This window comes from Drosophila takahashii, chromosome X (genome assembly GCF_030179915.1).
Source record: "Drosophila takahashii strain IR98-3 E-12201 chromosome X, DtakHiC1v2, whole genome shotgun sequence".
Taxonomy (NCBI): domain Eukaryota; kingdom Metazoa; phylum Arthropoda; class Insecta; order Diptera; family Drosophilidae; genus Drosophila; species Drosophila takahashii.
Genome location: NC_091683.1, coordinates 2,179,479 through 2,200,959, shown reverse-complemented (window position 1 = coordinate 2,200,959; position 21,481 = coordinate 2,179,479). Strand labels below are relative to the sequence as shown.

The 21,481-nt window shown below is 39.1% G+C and overlaps 1 protein-coding gene across 1 annotated transcript in view; it reads right to left on the bottom strand.

Moving 5' to 3' along the window:
• disco-r (disco-related basonuclin zinc finger protein) overlaps positions 1–20,797 on the bottom strand; it is a 78,706-nt gene extending 57,909 nt beyond the window's left edge. Inside the window, exon 1 of the mRNA XM_070218547.1 lies at positions 20,510–20,797. The gene's annotated coding sequence lies outside the window, so the exon portion shown is untranslated. The remainder of the gene's footprint in view (positions 1–20,509) is intronic.
• Between the last annotated feature and the right edge of the window lie 684 nt (positions 20,798–21,481).

Sequence of the window (21,481 nt, the reverse complement as noted above, 5' to 3'; positions counted from 1 at the left end):
CCGCCGAATTCCGACTTCTGCCTGCGTTGGCGACGATCATGATTTTCTACACTGAAAAAAAGAAAATAAAAATAAAGAAGTCGCAAAGCGTGTCTGCGGTTACACGCCTATCTTGTATTGGGCACACGTCGATTCTTCTTCCTAAGCAAGCCGAAAGTATTTCCATTGATTGATTTTCTCGTTTTATTCATGAGTGTGTGTGTCGCATTATTATAATTAATCCATTTAATCTCATCACCATCAAGGTTAAGAACCTTAAGATTATAATTAATCCATTTAATCTCATTAGCAATCTAAAAATGAGACTTGTGATTAAACTTGGTAGATTATACCAACATCACATCTTGTTTTCAGTGCAGAACAGTAGAAGATGGCGTTGATCAGTGGTTTGAGAAAAGTCCCGGAGCTTTCACCGTTCGCATGCATCACTTCGGCACTCCGCCGCCCCAGAAAATATCCATACCCATTTCCCCATAGATCGAATAGTATCTGTATCTGTAGCTGAATGCGAATGTTTGGATCTAGATGCTGAATCTCAAAAAGCAGAAACCACAGAAGCATCAGCAGATCAGAAGATCAGCGGGGGAGTGCAAGTCGTCGGATCGAAACGAATCGGTCGGTGAGCACTTAGACACTTGAGTTGTCCAAAGATCTATGTATATCTATGGGAGAAAGGGTTGCGAGGGAAGTTCTGTTCTGTTCAGGACTGTTTCATCTTGAGATGTTGGAAGCCACAGCAGGTTGTCTTCAGGAATCCAGAATCGGATGCAAATATAAACATTCCCGTTTTCACTCCCACTTTGGATATATACATTTTCCAATTGCCCTTCTATTTGTTCTCGCCACCTATGATTTTCGGGTACACAGAGGGAAATATGTTGAAGGAAAATGCTCCGCGATTTAATATGTAGAGAAAAAGAATTTTATTTTTTTTATTGCAGTTAAAGCACGCACCGTTTCCACAAGAGTAAAAAGTTCAACTAAATGTGGTATACAAAAAGTATGAAACTATCCTCCACAAGCAAATCCCAGATCCTCCACTTAATTATTAAATACGATATGGAGTATTCCTATTAGCTTGTCGTCCTGGGCGGAAGGAAGCTGTACAGTTATCTGTTCCCTGATTTATGGATTTTCGTCCATTCCGAGGAATGGAAAACCTGGTGGGCACCCCACGAATACTCAGTTTTATCCCAAGATCACAGGAATAGAGGCACGCGAGTCGGTTGGAATTCTGCTGTTTTTGTTCCAGCATTACTATTGTATTCTATCCTTTGACCCAGCCGCTCGTTCACTGATACACTTTCTTAGCTTTTAGATAAATTATGAATTTTTTGAGATCATTTTTCATTTAAATTTCAAAGTGCTTTATCTATATTTTATTTTTTAAATAAACAAGCTTAGGGTTTAAAAATGGAAGCTAAAAGCTATAAACATTTTTTGCTTGCTTTTTTTTGTTTTGTCCTCCTGCCTTTTGCAGTAATGTGTACGATTTTCCTGTGACTCTCACAAATGCGGGCCTAATCAGCTGTGAAAATGCCGGAGAGCCGGTAACATCTTGTGGATCCCTTGAGTGCCAGACGTTGGGCTTCTTTTACCCAGAGACGAAACGACTGACGACCGACGACCGACTGGGTCATAAAAAGGTGGGAAGGTTGATAAATTGAATTGATTGATCGCGCTAGAAAGCAGCGGCGGCGGTGGTATGAATAACAGCAGTAACAAGCGGTAATCACAAAATAGTTTCCACTGATTTTGAGTTATGGGAAATTTTAAATATTCCAAAACGAAATTACGGCTCAAATATCATTAACCGTGCGATGTTCGGTCATTCCGTATTCCATTTGGGACCCAGCAAAGCCAGCTTCCAAGCTCCCAAATATGCTAGCACTTAATCAAGGGACCGAACGATAGACAGTGGGATACAAGGGTAGAAGAGTTAGAAAAAAATGGTTCCTTAAAAAAAATATAATATAAATTAAGATTTTAAAAGTATAACTACTTTTGTAAGGTTCAAATTTGGTTTTCTTTAAACAAGGTTGGAAAATTAGTTCTAGTTTAAAGAAGTTTTCAATATAGGCCACACATGGATCTGGTAATACATTTTTTAATATTAGTATATTAAAAATGTAACTGTATGTAAAAACCAGTGTAGTTGCTCCACTGTACAGTCTGAAGTCTAAAAAAATCCGGGTTCTCCCAGAGCTGAATTTCGGTCGGCCATTAAATGTAATGACATTAAGAAAAGAAGCTAACTGTTTAACAGCAAAATGCATTAGTCAATATTAATCTACGTGAATATTTTCAATACAAACTTGTTCCGCCCCGAAAGTATTTCTCCCCCAATTAAAAAATAGCAACTACTTAACGACGCTTTCTTCTCTAAAAAAAAATCTTCTAAAAAGTATTTAATATTAGTAAGATAAAAAATCCTGTTTATCAAATAAGTTACTTGCTTATTTATCATAAAAACTTCTTCTACCTGACCTGACAAATCTCTGAAAATATATCAAGCGGACAGAATCGACATTTGACAAAAAGCCCTTGTGGTCGCAGACTGAGCCTTAATCACCTTGTAATAGCCGGTAAGTGCATGACTTCCAAAATTTTTATCTCGATTCCCAACACTCCGAATCCGAGTCCCAACCTGTGACTCTGCTGGGTTTTTTAATTATTTTGTCACTAGCTTATCGGCGGGACCATCGACAAATCTTGACAAAGACATGACATGGAACAATTTGTTCCGAGCCCCGAGTGCGATTGTGACAAATTATTGACAACAGTATCAGCTCAGCGGCTGGAGAACGAAGGCGCCACCAATCCCATATCCCATCCCATATTCCATCCCATCCAATCCAATTCAACCGACCAACCAGTCAAATAGCCACCGGACCAAGCCCGATTCTTGAGGTATAAGCCATCAATCTCAATCTGATAATGACGCCGCCGAAGCGCCAGAGTGCCCGATTGTCGGGCTAAAAAAAAAAGAAAACAACATACAGACACACTCTGGGATGAAATCAAAGTCACTCACTCACACACTCAAACAAACAGAAACTGGGATCTGGGTTTTGAGATCTAAGTGTTCTATAAGGAGTAATTCCCAAGTCGTCTCGTCTGGGATATCATCGTCTTCTAGGATGATGGAACCAGAGATGCCAACTTATTGACCAACATTGGCTTATTATTAAGAATCCTAAAAAACTACTTATAAAGTGAAACCCAAGGACCGAGCAATATTAATAATGTTCTTAGATTTTTTTCTAGGTTTTATAAACAATTTAAAAAACTTAACAGTAGGTATTATTAATATAATAATGTTTTCATAGTCCTCAATACACAGAAATAATATCATAAGACATTCCATATTTTATCATAAAAATACCATTATTAAATACTAAATGTAGTACTTTTTGAACAAATAACTAAATCTTAATATCTTTATTTATCGGCTTGATCCCCTTTGTACATGTTATATTGTTAATAATTTATTGTATCTTCTAAAAAGTATTCTGAGTTGTCGGGAAAATATCCATATTTTCATTGCTGGCTGCAACAGCTACTATTCTCTACAGGGGCGGGCGATTCTTTACATAATTATTACGTTTTCCTTTATGCCGGGGAAAAAGTGCTAGTTCATACATAGAATAAATGGACGGAGTGTGGGATATGGAATCTGGGATACGAGAGGCCCAGACACAATGCCCAGTGGCCAACGGAGGCAAAGGCAGAGGCCCATGCTCTTCGTCCAGTCCCAAAAGTCCCGTCCCAATACCAAAGAGTGTGCTGCGCTAAAAGTAGAAAGTAAATGCCGATGACTATGGACTAATCTTAAAAATGACGGGAAAATGTCAGTCACTATCACAGATCAAGCGTAGAAAAAATCATTAATTTAAATTGTGACCATCTACTCGACATCGACATCGACATGGCATCGACCACGGCCCAGAACATCGGCAATGGCAACAACTTGGCAACAACAGAAACATCAACCAACTAGCCGACCAACCAACCAACCAACCAACCAGCCAACCAACCACAACTACAAAGGCCAAGAGACGGGGCCACTGAAGACCGTCGATTGCCATATTGTCGAAATCAAATTGACCGACGAGGCTGGTTTTTTTTGGGGGGCTGCGACTGGGACTGGCACTGGGATTTTGTCCGAAACGGTGGGTTTTTTCTACGTTTTTTGGAGAAAGGCGAAAGTGTGTGCGAGTGTGAATGTGATTGGCACGTAGTGGTCAGCGTGTCTCATGCTGTTTCTTAGTTATAAACAAATCCACCAAATCGATGAAAAATCATTTACGCAAGTATATTTTAGTTATAGTAAGAAGACTATTGTGAAAGTCTCAGTCCGATAGTTCGAAAACTAAATGACTAGTTTGGCTTTGAACAGACAGATTATACGGACAGATAGATTAAAGGACAAATATATGTGAAAAGTCATACGGACAGATAAACGGACAAATTTACGGACACGATTGAATCGATTCAAAAATAGGAAGTCATCAGGACAAATATACGCACAGATATACGGACAAGTACACGGACACGATTGTATCGAATCACCTGGTTATGTTGGTCAAAGGGCAAGAGCCCTAATATTACTCTTTTTGTTGATTTCTAAAGGGTCTCCCCAGACATAATTGCCTTGAGAAGGCTTGATCTTGTTGGATGTTGTCCACGTCTTACCTTCGCTTTATAATGCGAGTTCTCCTGCAGGGTGATCAACTGGGTTGGGGACACCCCCCGATCTCTAGTATCATTAGGGCGAGCGTTAAAATGAGTCAGGTATACGACAACGCCGAAACTTTGCATAGTTCGAGGGAGGAGAGGGAAGGTATAGGGGGGTATACGGGCACAACTTGTACAACACACAGGGCACACACGTTCGAGAAAAGATTGCGTGGTATGGGTATGAGTTATTGTTCGTGGTGCTTCGGTAATCTGGAGGACTGTGGCGATAAAACATCAAAACAAAATTCCGAAAGAAACGATTAATCTTTTGGTCATTTTCATTTGATTGACGGATGGGAAGTAAATACACGAGAATGAGATGGAAATATATAATGAAATATGCGAGATTTCAAGTGAGCCATAGTAAGACATATTGGATTGGTTTGTTTCGGATTGGACTGGATTGGATACTTATACTGGAGAAGCACAGTTACTAGCACAGATGATCAAAGGAGGTTACGCGTCAAACAGAAACAAATGCATTTTGGGCGATGCTGAATAGTAGTTACCTGATCTCGATCTTTGGGACTTGGGTTTCTGTATCGTCGATATAAACGAGTATGTACGAGTATATATGTGCATGTGTGGATTCCACGTAATCCAACCCAAAAGCGAAACGAAACTAAAACAAATTCAAGTCAAAGAGAAAAGGAAAAAGGTACGCCTACCGCGGAAGCAGACGTTTGACTGCCCGAACCCGGCAATTATCAAAATATGTGCATTAATAATGCGTAGGGGAATGAATCAGCTGCCGCCGAGGTGATCTTATGTTTAGGTGATTCGAAGTGAGAGACGATCTGAGGTCTGAGTTGAGCTGAGGTGAGGTGACGACCTCAGGAGGGACACCGAACTATCACTCCGGATCGGGGTGGACGACGTCACCGCTATCGCCGTCGGATACGCCCAATCCAGATAGCCATCAACTCATACGAAAGTGGACACTAGCAAAAAATGATGGTTAAATTATAGTTAAGGTCAATAAATACCAAAAAGTATTTTATAGTATTTTGTTTAGGAAATACAAATGATTTATCTCTTAAAGTTCCCATAAATCCTAAAATAGCTAATATATATTATACCCAAAAAAATCAAAAATGCTTCGTTTTTTTAGAAACAATTTACTTTTTGACATATTTTCAATGCCATTTTTCCCCAGTGTTTAGAGGCCCTTCGGGCAGACCATGCCTGTCTCTTCTCCTTCTTCTCCGCCCTCAAGTTCTACACGGTCATGGCCATGACCACGAAAACGTCTGCGGAAGGCATTTCAATCCAAAGACTCTGCCCGCTGTGAATGCGCTAATTAAAAATGTCCTTCGACAGGGACTCACCGCAAGTATTCGTGGGCGTGGTCAAAGTTTGCAAAAAAAAAAAGGAAACGAAACAATAAAAAATGATTTCGTTTACTGCCGAAGCCTGGGAGAGTCTCATATTTATGAAAATTAAAATAATAATAATAATAAAATAACGTTCTAAAACCTGTGAAGGTAACAAAAATTTAATTTTTGTACCAATTTTTGCAGCAAAATGTGGTTCCAATCAGTTGGCATTTAAACAGGCTAATTTTTATTTTTGACCGTTTTTTGCAAAAAATCTTTTGATAAATGCGAAATATGGTCAAAATATAATGGTTTCGGTAAGTGTTGGAAATCGCTAGCTTTTGTTTTTAGCTGTCTAGAAAAATTGGACTTGTACACTAAGTGGTGGCTGAGTTACGATCAAAAAAAAATGTATTATTTTCCCAAAAAAAAAATTTTTTTTTAGCATTTGCTTAAAAAAGATTTATGTCAAGGATCCGATTCTAAAATCTGAAATAATAAGACACCAATTCAAGGTTCGCACTAGTATTTTCCAATCAAATAGTTTTCGCTTGTCATTTTTCGGTTTCTGAACTCAGTTTTGGACAAGATACAATATAATTAGTCATCGAGTACATAATCGAATGCCTTCGAATGCTAAGGTCCCCTGTCAATTAAAGTTTTTACTCATTTGGCAGACCACAACCCCCACTGGGGCGTCTGTTGTTTCGCTGCGGTTAGATCATTTACTCCAGTCTTCAGTCTCCAGTCCAGTGTTCGGTCATCGGATGACAGCCCCCAAAATCAAAATCAAAATCGAAAATCAAACTAAAAATCCCAATTCGAAATCAAAGGAAAACGAATTTAATATGAAAGCGGCGAGTCATGCGGGCCGGACGAAGCTGAAGCTTCGGAGCTCTCCGTTTGATAATGTGGTAATGATGTAAATGATTAATTTCTTGAATAATTCGAAAAATCACGAAAACGTAATGAGAACAAATTATGTGGCGTCGTCTGAGTGGTGGTGGTTGGTTCGGTTCCTTTTCCAAAAAACCTTTCCAATCTTTTAAGGTCAAAGTCTTGGAAGTTCTGCTGTTCTGGTCAGCAGCAGCCTGATTAGGAATAAAAAATTCTAGAATTACTTAAGAAATTGTATTTATGGACCGTGACCGTGCTGCACCTGCCAATAATATATACATAACTATAGTACAACTACCTCTAGATGGGTGACAAAAGTCGCAAAGGCAAGTGCAAAGTCAGTCGCTCGAGTTTAAAGTTGAGGTCATTATCTTATAAAGACCCTAAGAAAGAGGGGTTGACAACATGGGACTTAGCTGCTCTCCTGATTATGTATTCATGCATACGTTAATATGCCTCGCTGAAAGTACCATCTACCATCCCCTGCACCCCATCCTATCCAGATCCCACATCCCAGCAACTGTATAAGTAGTGGGCTTATGTTTATGCGCCGATCCCGAGCGTGTGGTTCGAATTAAAGTCGTTGGACGCTCTTCTGCCTTTTGCCGTTTAGCTGGAAATGTTGCGGCGTAAAACGAATGCGCGAACTACTGCGGCATGAAATTAAATCCAACTTGGTGCCGAAGTATAGGAGACGAAGACCAAGACGACGCTATCTTGCATATCCAAGTGGTACGGTATGGTATGGCATAGTATATATAGTATAGTACAGTGCAGATCCAGCAGATATTCAACAGATGCACATGCATGTGTTGTGTGTCCGAAACCATTCCATTCCATTTCAAACCAAACCGAACCGAAACCGAAACAAAGAAAACTTTTCTCTCCACTGCCGCAGCACAGTTGTCCAACCGTGGTGATGAGATGTGATGGTGATGGCGACTTGGACGTGGTCGTGGACGGCAATGTGGATGTCCATGTGTCCATGTGCATAGAGAGGGCACTTGTTCACTGCCCCAGAAACGAAACGGAACGCAATCGCAAACGCGAACGCGAACGCAAACCAAAAACGCTGAAAAACCAACGCCAAAACGTTGTAACGTTAAAAACGAGCCAACGATCCAACGATGATCGCCACATTTTCTTCATTTTTCGCCCGCCTTTTCTCCTCCTCCTCCCACTTCTACTTCGTCTCTTTTCCTTATTAATGAGCATCGTGAAAAGTGCGACCAAATGTGACGTTTAAATATTCATGAATCACCAACTATATCGCACAGCCAGTTCCAGTTTCTTCACTCGGTTTCGGTCGCTCGTCTTCTTGGGGGCCCAGTTTACACTATATCTACACTATATCTACCCAAACGACTTCCGTCGTCCGAACTTTAGTTTACATATTAGACTTAAAATTGCTGAAAGCGTTTTTGTCTCCCCGCTTTTCTCAATTAACTTCTCGGACTTGTGTATTGTTTAAGATAAGCTAATGAGCGGCGGTTTTTGTTGGCTTTTGGGTTCAGAAACTTTGGTATATTTCATATTCCGAAATTTGGAAGCTAATTTTGATGAAGCCATCATCACAGTGACAACTTATCTTATAGGAAGAGAAAAGATAGCTACACAGAAAGAAAAAATTGGCATAGGGGAATGGCAATTCTACCTTATTTTATATTAAAAGCCGATTTTTTATTATAGTTATAGTTATTTCATAAAAATACAAAATGTACTAATTTAAAATAGCAAATGTAGTTTTTTTAAACAAATATTATTATTATATTAAAATGTTAGGAATATCTTGATCTTTAAAAAATATAAAATTTTACTATTGTCAATATTATGTTTGAGACTTCTTCTTTTTTATTTTAATTACTTATTAGTACAATACAAACAATGTAAATATTTATTTAACATGCTAATATAAAACTGCCCTTAATTATCAGCTATCTTGAGCGATTAAACTTTCATTTCAAGTGCTCTAGATATTCTGCAATTGACAGATTCATATTCTCAGAGCCAGAGGCTTGACATTTTGATCGCTATCGTATATGCAAAACAAACAGGCCTTTGATTGCATTGCACATTATGCACCCCAACCAAAGCGTACATACAGACATATATGTATAATACCCCGTGGATGTGAAAATGGATGGTGGATGGGGATGTGGGGCTGTGAATTTGTTGCTCGAGAGGCAGGGCGGCTAATGACTGCGGATTCCGAAAGCGCCCAAATTAAACCATCATAATTTGAGTAATGATTGAAAACCCTAGGGTATTTCGCGCATATACTTACTTGCGTACACACACTTACTTACCTTGTAGCGAATTCTTCTTCTTCTTTTTTAGCCGAGTCCTCGGCTTGGGTTGATTTGCATATGTAAATGTGTGTTGTCCTCACTTGCATCATATTGCCTTTGAAGTCGATGTTCCTCTGTCCCAGGCCTCCTATCCTCTGCTCGACTTTTCCCTAAATGAATTTCGTAATTTGCATCGCCCAAGTGTTAAATAAGTCGTTTATTGCGCATTAAAAGACAGCCAATTTCCACTAAATTATATTTACGTATATTTATATAAGTTAGCCAGGAGCCTCCGGTTGGCTAACAAGATGATGATGGATCATGTGCCGCGAAAGTAAACAATATTTAGCATCGTTTAAGGTGGAAAAGTGACAGCCCGTAGGGCACTACATCTATGTAAATGCCTTTAAGATGGCTTTACTTATATCTAGACTATTTTAATTTTCAGTTTTAAAGATAATGGCTCAACAAAAGATCAGAATGATATGTGCTGGTCAAATTGATATTTTTAAAGATCATTTTGATATAAATAAACATTATATTAAATATGATATGATAAAATATCAATTTAATATGTTTGAATCATAAATTCGAAATAATATGATGACATATTTAATTAATTATTTAGTCTCTTGATTTGATTAAAAATTGTAACTTTGCGTTAAACCAACTTGATTTCAAAGATCACGCCAATATCGGTTGGCCAACACCCTTTCCTGCGGTTGGCAACACCGATTCGATTGCGTTGGCCCATTCGATTGTGTTTTTGCCGGCATGTCGCCATCGCAAACGCCATCGCCATCGCGATCGCGATGTTGCATCAAAGTCTCTGTAATATACTGATACTGACGTCGTCTTTTTGGCGATTTTCTGGCGATCCACTTGAGTTGCAGTGGGGCGGGCAAACACAAAAACCCCTGAGCCGGACACTCTGCGGTTGCTCAAGCGTTGGCTTCTGACTTTCAGACTTTCAGTCGTCGTCGTCCAAGGCAGCCAGTAGTGAAATATGTGGGGTGGTATCGGACAATTAATGCTTTTGGGAAATGTGTCCAACAGCTTGGAGAACGACGGCGTCACCCACATGAGCTGACAAAATTCGGAATATACTCCAAATACACCACATTGTTTTCCGGGGGCAACCATTCGAATACGAATAGTTGCGAATTTTATGCTGCGACCTACGGAATTAATCATGGCAGTGATTCAGCTCTCGAATGTCAAACGCAAATGTCACATTGATGAATGATTATCGTAATTAAGCGGATAACGACGACGGGGACTTGACAAGAAGGACTCTGGGATATTGACTTCCCAAGGAATGGAATGGTGACATGTGAATGAATCTCCCTTCCACCCAAAACATCTTCAATCAAAGGTCACAGACTGTGCTGCTGGGAAAAAGTCTTAAAGCTTTCTACTTATAACCCCCATCTCCATCTCAATCGTCTGAATTAATCTGGGACTTTTCGCTGCATACAAATGAGAGCGAAACGTAACGAAAAAGACCGGTCATTGATGTGTTGTCTAAAGTATAAAGTCTAAAGTCAGGGAAAAGTGCCCTGGTGGAATTTCCTCTGTGTTGTGAGTTCTGTGTTCTGCGTGTGTGTGCCATTTTCGGGTAACCAGCAAAGCCATCTGCAAATTAAATTGTAAATTTTCAATGCTCCTGGGACAAATTTCAATCTTTTATGTGTGTGCTACTACACGTCTGCGGCAACGGAGGTTTCGAAATATACCAGCTATTCCAGCCAGGCACAGGCACACGATATGACAGCCCCAGACTCTCGACTTTCGACTTTTAGTGGGTGGGATGCATCCACATCCACATCCACATCCATCCTATATGCATTGTCTCCGCAGTTCTTTCGGGCCGGGGACTCACTAACGGCATCTGGCGGAGTCGCATTCTCGTCCGGATTCGAAACTAAACACAAATTGGTACGCAGAGAAAAACGAAAGAGCTAAACAAATAGTCTTTCAGGTAAAATAAGAAAATATTTTCATTTTTAAAATGCATTTGTACATTTTTTAAAATATAAATCCGTTAAAAATTTTTTTTTAATTTAAAACTCTGTTTATTTTGATTTTTAGAATTCATTTAAATTTTGGCTAGCCCTTTAAAGCAACTAGATTATGTTAAGGAAGCCACACAAAATATACATATTTAAATATATTAATATTATTTAAATCGGCCTTTGATTTTTGACAATAACATGAAGGCCTTTCAATTTTCATTACTGCAGACATTTGCAGAAATTTGTTTATTGATATTAATTTTGATGAAAATAAAGGTATACTTGATATAACGGTACTTGATTTTTTTGAATTTTCATCATCTTACGTAAAATGATGTCCCATTTATTTTGATCAGTGTAGACATCTGGGAACGACGCCTTGGGTGCATTAGTGGTGGCAGCGGAGACGAAGACGAACCAGGCGGATATGCTCAGAATCAGAAGCTGATGGTGGCCCTATCCCTATACCTCCTATACCTCCCATACCTATTCACTATCCCCTAGCCCCGCGGAAATATGCTCAGCATTTTGGGGATCTAATGGGGAAGGAGGTGGTATATGGGATATATGCGGGGTCTTTCGACAAAATGCCATGCAACCAACGGGCGCCAAAGGCAAACAGCATCAGCATCTCAGCATCAGAATATCTCTAGTTCAGACACACAGATGGAGGGGCACAGAAGAGTTGTAAATGTTTATGCTAGTGTCTTGACATTTGACAGTTTGTTTATTTTATTTCGTCACATTTTTGTGATGATTTGTAGGCGGTTTAGCGCCAATTACTCCACCAAACTTTTACAATGCACAGACAGTAAACGGGGAGTCTTTAAAAATAACATATTGGCGCCAATCACCAAATGACCGACCGACCGAGCATGAATGTTCTCAAGTGTCAGCGGGTAATAATAAAACTACCTTCATAACAATAAATTATAAGTTGGCTTGTTTTAATATATCTGAAAGAAATATGCAGTAATTAAATAAATTATAAAATGAATAAAAAGAAGTGACATAAATATAAATTCCATTACAAATTATGTTTAACAATCAATGAATATAGGGTAGCAAATAAGTACGTGTTTCCTTATCTGTAATATAAATTTCTAAAACAATTTTTCTTATCCATTCGGTAACTTTAATCTGAATTACAAGCAATTAATACCCCCTTGCGAAGGTACAAAGAAATTGTTGACATTCAGTGAGAAACAAAAGCGTCGCTCAATTGTTGTCACTTTTTTGGCTTGGCCAGCCTGTCAAGCCGTCTTAATGGGAATTCCATTGGAGAAGTTGCTTAGGAGAATTTCGCTTAATCCACCTTAATGTGGATATATATCGTGCTTGGCTTTGGGCTGGGGTGCACTTGATCGTGTCAATTTAACTGTCAAACGCGTAGTCGTTTAACTTCTGTGACAGAAACGCGATTGCTAACGTTCCATTGTCATCTGGAATCTGAAATCAGAAATTTGGAGTGGGGCTGCTGGCCATTCGATTCGAGACAAAAATCGGTTGACATGGCCAAAATACAAAATACAAACTGTTGTTCAAGGCTAATTCTGTCACCTGTCAGCAAGGTCTTGAGTCGTTTTCGGGGGTAAAATCGTCTATATATATGGTATATGTGTGTGTGGCGATTCTTTAAATTGTCACCGTTGGAAGACTTTGACATAGCCAGACGTACCGAACGCAATTGTCTCGATTTTTGAGTGGCAGTATGGAATGCCGTCCGAAGTGCTCGACTCTCTTGAGTTCGAGAAAAAAGAAAAAAGTGTGCTTGTGTTGGGTAATTTGTGACATTTAATTGTGACTAGTGCTAAAACTTCACTTTTTTAACTAGTTTCGGTAGTATAATAACATTCAATAAATAAAATACATTAAAAAAATAAAAAATAAAAGGACAAAATAAAAAAAAAATAAAGTAAAAAATAAGAAAAATAAATAAATAAATTATATCTCTGTACGAGACCAGTTTAATATTTACCCTGGCCCTTAAGATGATAGTCCTGGTGCTCACTTCCACCCTCATACTTTCTTTCTTTTTAAAGGCAAATGAAATTTATGAGAACGCTTCAGCTTCGGTCGGCATTTATTTCAATTTAAGAACCATAAAATATATAGTGAGTGCCCAGCACACTAGCTTCGATTCCGGCCTGCACTTTAACGATCAATCGCGTTTATTTGGCAGCTGCTCACGGAATTTAAAATGGGCCGATGGAGTACTTTTGTGTGAGTAATATGTGCCTTGGCCAATCTGTGGTCAGTCCCCGGCAATCCAATAAGATAAAAAGCCAAGTGTGGTGGGTGGCTGGGGGAAAAGGAAAGAAGGAGCGAAGAAGGACCTCCTGGTCCTTCGGGCTAACGGCCAACTATGCAGAAACCGAGCTTAACGTTTCGTCCGAGCTTACGACACCCGTGGGAGCAGCCAATAATTTCAAATCAGACACTTACACACCCTCCACCACCACCGCACACGGACTCATAAACACGTAAGGCCACGCACAACCCCCCACCCCATCCCCATCCAAATTTATATTTTTTTCTGCTTCTGTTCTAGATCTCATGAATCAAATGGCACACATTGGTATATCCCCCTTGTACCGTTCGCATCCGAAAGGATTCTGAATTCTATATATTTTATTTAGTCACGTAACGGCAATGGGCAGCAGCTCTTGAGCAGCTTTTGAGCAGCTCGGGAGATTTTTCAATTGAAATTGAAATCGGTTTATCAAAAGTTTTCATTCAGCATATTTATATGCGTTATATCGTTATACCGTTCCGTGTTTCCCACGTATCATGTAAGCATTTCAATGTATCGATTATCGGTTGGGCTATTCATCCTCCGACCTTTTTTTTTAATGTTGGATATCCTGTATCGTAGATATTATCAGTGTCTTTGTACTCTAAAATCAATTCAAACTGGATATTAATCTAAAAAATAAATATTATTGTCTTGTTTCTTATAGTTTCTCTTAATTACAGTTTTTTATTTTACTTTATAAAATATCCTGTAATTTGTAAATATTTTTTTTTTATTTATTTTTTTTTTTGTGAAAATGTATTTAATTTTATATTTAGTTTTATTTGTTTAGTCCCCCTAATAACTTGATTATGCTTCAAATTTAAAGGATTTTTCAAGTGATGCATCCCATCAAGATGATTCAAATGAAGCTAAAAATGTGCTTCCTTTGAGGCCTTTAAAATTGCGACTTGCTTTTGGTCAGTGCAAGTGAACTCAAGTCTCAAGTACGGGTTCGCATCCGTTCATTGTTGCTATATATGGCAAAAAATCCACATGGTGGAATGGTTGGTGGGCGGAATGGACAAGTAACCAAGCATCCAAACATCCAAGAGGTAACGAGTCATATATTGTCTTGGCCTTTTGCGGCTGCTGCTGCCTCCGTTTTGTCGTTACACCTTTTCCCCGAAGCGAAATAAAATAAAATATTTCAAATGACCACGTCTTGGCTATTTTCCGTTACATTATGGTAAAATATTGCCCTGACGTACGGTCGATACTACTGTACTATACTATACTATACTATACCGTCTCGGTTTTGACTTGGGTTTGCGGGTTTCCGAGTTTCCGAGTTTGGGTGTTTGGTTTTTGAGTTCCAGTTTTGTGTTGGGAGGATGGGGAGGTCGGTCGGTGGTCTCGTGTCCGAATGTAGAGCGGCAGAGCGGAGCGGTTGTAGAGCTTCTTCGAAGGGAAAGCGTGAAGCGTATAAAGTCATAAGGGTTTATGCATGAATTGATTGCATCAGCGTGTGCGGGGTGGTGTCTTTTGCTTTTGCTTTTGCTTTTTCAGTGTAATAACGAAATAAGAATTATATGCTTTTGTGTTTAGCTAGCAATTCGCTTTAATAATCCATGAAGTGGGCACTCACTTTCGCCTCAAGTGCTAGGAACTACATTGTTTTTCTATCTCTGTCTGTCTGTGGCTTTTTTCGGGGTCCAGAGTTCGAGTCCCAGTTGCATTGACATGTGAGTTATTTGACATAATTAAATTTTGATACCAGTCCATAGAAAACTAAGGGCAATTCCGAACAAGTTGGACAAGTTGGACAGATTTACTCAGCGGCAGGAATGTAAGTTGTTTTCTTAACTTCAGGGTCCTTTTCGTAAGACAAATCCTGTGTCTCACGTACTAATGCCTCTGCCACTACAACTACGACATTCGGCATTCCACTTGTCATTAACCTTGTTATTAAAACACTTTTGTTTATGACCATAACATCTGATGTCCGAATGTCCAAAGGGCGTTTCTGCGATGACGGGGATGCGATGGCCGGGGAAAAACGGGGGACAAGTCGAACAAATAACTTACGTGCCTCTCATTTGTCTCTTTGTCATTGTCCGAGGATGTGTGCTGCGAGGTCCGAGGATGTTTGACCAGCACGCAACCCGACACTGGGAGAAAATCTAAGACCCTCTAGGAGGTAAGTAAATGAAAAAAAAGAACAAGGACATTTGGGTTTTTTAATCTTTAGGCTAAAAAAAGGAACTATCGATTTTTAGGTATCAAACTCACAAAATTTGCATTATTTTATAAATTTTATTTATAAGGATAAAATAATTGTAAGCTTCAAAACTTTTTTTTTTTGCATTTATAAACTAAATTTAATATATAACGAGCAACTATATCCAAAAAATTTGCATTAATTCCTACATTTTGTTATATTTGTAGTCTAAAATATTCTCAGAATAAAAAAAAAATTACACCATAAAAAATGAAATGGTTAAATCATGCTTTGTACAAATTTAGATTTTTTTTAAAATTTGTTTTGAGTATGAGTATTTTTCTCGAGTGCACAGGAGGCAGGGGCATTGTTTACAAGCTCTAGTGCGGCAGAAGACAAGACAACACCTTGCCCCACTCCAAAATAACTGAGTTCCCTGGGTCCTTGGAACACAGGACGTGTGGCCGGCTTCCGTCACTCGGCGACCATTTGTTTTCCGGTGATCATCGCAATGTAAGCGAAATGAGTTCAATTTGTTAGTGCCGCAGACACACACGTACTTAACACACTAATTTGCGGCATCGCTTCTGGACATATCAGCAATTTGTTTCCACCAGCTGTCCCAAAACAAAACTCCTCGCAACTGTAACTTTAGTCCCGTTTCCAGTTTAAAGTTTTGTGCTTCGGTTCCGGTTCCGGCCTGTCCTGTTCAAACTTGCTGACCGTTGACCATCCATACATATTTCTTTCACTCGGCACCCGCCAAGCAAATCGACAAAACCAATAAAACAAAACAATTTTGCGGCGAAGGGCAAAGAGTTCTCTCTTCGGGTTAGGTGTTTGTACCAGAGGTTCTAGAGTTGTGTGCTTGGGGTTATTAAATGAGTACACAACGTAACGTACTTTTTTGAACCATCAGAAAGGCCGGAATGGATGATGGAATGTGAGCTGGAGTTTCAATTTGTGGCTGGCTCACTCATTATGGCCCAATGATGATTTACCCAGTCGGTTTGTCCATTTGTCCAGCTTTCAAAATGAAAGGGTCTTTTTGCTCCAAATAAAGGGAATATTGTCTCCTTTGTCGCCCAGTTTACGAACAATGCCACCGAATGCTTAAAGTCCCTGGCTACGACTTGAAATCTGATCCGCTCACGACCAAGTTCCAAAAGCGAATCCGAATCCAAGACCAGGAGCTTGGGACAGAAAAAACGAGATGAAGTCGGCCTTAAGACGTTTCATGGACACCCCAGACATCAGAGATCTTCGATGGGATGCAGTCATTGCCAAGAAACTAGGGAATACCCTCCAGGTTTATAGATTTTAAGATCAAAAAAAAAAAATAATAATAATTTAAAATAATATAGGTAAAAAGAAAAAAAGTAATGGAATTTCATAGATTATTTCTGATTTTTTTTGTGTTATTTTAGACTTTTGTGTCAAGCCTTTCTGTGTAATTCTTGTTACTTCCCGATATTTTAATTTTTAATTATATTCTTTTAGCTTATTTAATTATATTTAAAAGCAGTTAAGAAAAGAGGTAACCTACGTGTTTCCATTCTACACAAAATACTCATCAAAGTAATATCCGCCAATGTAGAAAATGTAATGACCATCTTATCTGCGAAATGCAACAGTTGTGCCCCGCCGAACGAAGAAGCAGAAGTCACCTGAAAGGTGGTCCCATTTGTTAGCGTCTGGCACTGGGGGATAATGTCTACCCATACTTATAATGGAACCATGAGCAGGTCCGCGACAAAGTGTAATATGATGCCTCTCCTTTTGGCTGCCTTTCGATCAGGACAATGACAAATCAGATATGTAAGTGGGTCTTCACGAATTGGATGGAACAGTGACAATTCCCTGGGAACGCAGTCTTTCGCTCGCAACTGAGGCCAACTAGCTGGACTTGGATTCCATAATTGTAGAAAATTTTCAAAAAATATAGAACTCAAAAAAGTCTATAGTGAATTTATGAATTATTCCAAATTTAGAACTCTCGCCTTTGAATTGCAAGCCTTTGGAAATGGTCAAAAATATTTCTTGATGTTAGTAAAATCACCTTTAATTAAAGATAATATCAAGAATTTCAAGAAAATTGTTGTCCATTTCCAAAGGTTGGCGATTTAAAGGCGAATTTTGTAAATTTTAGAAATAAATTTTTATAAAAATAATATTTAATGAGCAAGAGACCAACCAAAGGTCATATCTATTGTATTTATAATTTCATTTCTTTTAAAATATTTATTTTCAACTATTAACAAAAAAGAAGAAATTCTCGCTGTGTGTGAAAATTATAATTTTTCTGTCGGCCCTTAATAATTCCGACACACGAAATTGCGTAGAAACTCATTAGCGGAGCTGAAAAAAGGGCTCAGGATCATCAGACAGACGGTGGCTCAGCTACAGCTTCAGCTTCGCAAATTGAATTCGTGTACGTTGGGCTTTAGTTGTTTATGCAGAAAGGCTGGGATATTATTTATGAACCCGATGGGAAAACGGGGCGAATGTGTCGCAATGCCCGCCCACTGAAAAAGTCCGGGGGGAGAAGAGTGCTGCTTGCGAACGCTTTTCCGGCTTTTCCAGCTTGGCTCTCGGCTCTTCTGGCCCCACAAGTGGGAATTCTGGGAATACCCCGAGCACGGCTGCAATAAACGAAAGTGTTTTCCGATATAAGGAGCGCTTTTAGCCTATAATGTGGTAATCGCTCGCGTAAAAGGCGACAAATCATTTAAGCCCAGCAGCGCAGCCCAACCCTTCAGACTGCCCAAGTGAAAGTGAAAGAGGATGCGGATGTAGATGCGGATGTGGATGTGGATGCGGATGTAGATGCAGAGGAGGATGCTGATGCTGGTCCTGGTCCGAGAATATAAGCAGCTCACCGTCACAAGGGTGACAACATCAACATGAAACAAGAGAGAACGCTATAGTCGGGTTGTTGTCCCGACTATCTAATACCCGTCACTCAGCTAAAGGGAGTGCGAACGCTGTGTCGGGTTGGTGTCCCGACTAATAATCGTAACTCAGCTAAAGGGAGTGCGAGGGAGATAGATATATAATTTTTGATTGCGTATAACTTTTTAATGAATGGTCCGATTTGAAAAATGTCTTCTACATTTCGATAGGTATAAATATACACAACAAAATTGCATTTATACTTCTCGGAAATCTTTAAAGATGTGGGCGCAGGACCCATTTTAAAATCGTTAGTTGGCGATTGTGGGCGTTAGAGGGGGCGTGGCGCTCGGCTAAAATAAACTTGCGCTGCGTAGGAAGCCAAAGAATATGTGTGGGAAATCTCAACCTTCTAGCTTTTGTAGTTTCTGAGATCTCAGCGTTCATACAGACGGACAGACGGACAGACAGACAGACAGACAGACAGACAGACAGACAGACAGACAGACGGACAGACGGACATGGCTAGATCGACTCGGCTAGTGACCCTGATCAAGAATATATATACTTTATGGGGTCGGAAACGCTTCCTTCTAGCTGTTACATACTTTTGCACGAATCTAGTATACCCTTTTACTCTACGAGTAACGGGTATAAAAAGGGGGAAGGACTCCATCCTAAGGGATCTGAATGTGGATGTGGAAAATATATATTATAATATATATGCGGATGCGGCAACCCTTTGAGCCTGCCCCGTAGCTGCTAATTTCGATGGCACTCCCGAGTGAGGAGTGACTGGATGTTGCGAGTCCTTTGAAATTTGGCATCATCTCTGTTGGCATCACACTCGTTTAATACACAGAGACAAAATATATATATTTTAAAAATTCTTAATTGATTGACATGCATAAGAGAACAAGAACTATCGTTTTCAGAGTATAACTTTTTCAGATAAATTAATTAAACATTTTTACAATATTTCCTTAAGTAAAAAAAAAGTTTTTTTCTGGATTTTAAAAAGGAGAGTTTCACACTTCACGGGTTTTTATTTTTCAAAAGCTCATACAGATTTTTATTTAAGGTTTGCTGCTTGGTTTGGCATATTCAGTCAAGAAATCTTCTTAAATATTTTATATTATATTCATAAATATTCTCAAATTAAAAAATTTGACTTAACCCCCTTTCGTTCAGTGCATCACCCCAATTGTGATTTCTGCTAAGGGCCAATTCGATTGGGCCATGAATCTTTTCCACCCGGTGGCTGTGCCAAAACATAAAAGTGGAATTTGTTTTTTATGACATCTTTATTCGGGGCTAAAAAAATACTAAGAATGCCGGGGGGACATTTGTCGAACTCGAACTCGAACCCGGTTGACCCGTTCAACCCGTTCGCCCACTCAAGTACCCGCTCCCCGAAATTCCCCCAACCCCATTGATTAGCAGGCCGTTCATGATAAATATACCATTATGCAGTTATCGTAATTGTGGGCTACAAATATCCAATCCATTACCGCACGCCACCTTAATGATTTCGGGGAATATAATATATGTGCCATACATATGGGGGGTATAAAGAGGTCCTCTATTAGAGGTCCACAAGTAAATTATTCGCAACAGAGTCTCCCTTAAGAATTCAACTCAAGCCATTTCTTTTTGCCTTAAAGTAGGAAGCATTTACATATGTTTACCGGTGTATTAAATGGAATATAAATACCTAGTTTATGTTACATGAAAGAACACTGTGGTAAAAACCTTTAAAGTGGAATAGCTGTAATTCGTACTCATATATTGCTCAAGATCTTTTCAATTAAATATTTTTAAACCAATTTTAAGGAATATTCAGTTTTATTGTGCATATTGTTGTAATTAAATATTTTTTACTTGAAACTTTATAAATGTGTACTTACCGCACTTTTGCTACCGTTTGTGCTTCGATGATTCCAGGGATTTCTTATTTAACTTCTCCTTTTTCCTTCAAATAAGGAAGCCCTGCCAGACCATTGGAACCTTTAACAAAGGCCTTGTAAAAGGTTCCAATAGTCTCGCAGTGCTCCTTTAATTTAATCTTATTTCCAAGAACAAACAGAATACAATTTTTGAACGTTTTTCGCATGAAACTTTAAAGTTACAAAATTCACCAAAATGACTAGAAAACTGTTTTTATTGCTTTTATTTCTGACTTTCATTTACTAAATAGGAAGCATCACAAATATTAAATCAATGGTTTGACGTTTAGTAATTTACCTACTGCGTCCGAATTTTTTTGTAAATTTATTTGCCTTTCATAATAAATATATTTTGCCTTTTTGAAGCTAATATTCTAAGATTCGAAACAATTTCAATAAATATTTATACTTATATTTAACTTTGCACTTTGCCATCCTGTATTACCTAAAAGACTTGCCCTCTCGTGCGATTAAGAATCCAGAAAAGTGTCAAAAACAAATGTCATCGTACAAATAAAGATATCCTTAGAATGCGCGGATTTATGAATTTTCAATTAATCAACGCTTAAATTTCATTCGCTTAAGCCGGTAAAAGTAGCGATGACATATCTGACAGGAAGAAAGATTGTCCGAGGTGGCAGCTATGTGGCTATGGCGTTTTCATTTCGACAATTTCATTAATGGTAATTTGCATGTTGAACAAAGGTCGTGAAATAAATAGCGACAAGAAATCAGGAACAGGCGTAAGAGCCATGTAAATGGTATCTGGTATCTGCCGCCGCCCCCTGGTAATTGTTCCTGCCGTATATCGCCCTTGCCCCCTCCGGGAATTTCGAATTTAGATGGGTTGGTCCTGGGACACGCCCGTAAATGTCGTCGAGGAGCCGGGGTTTTCGAGCCGGGGCTTCGAGCTTCCCGGCTTCCAAGTCCCAA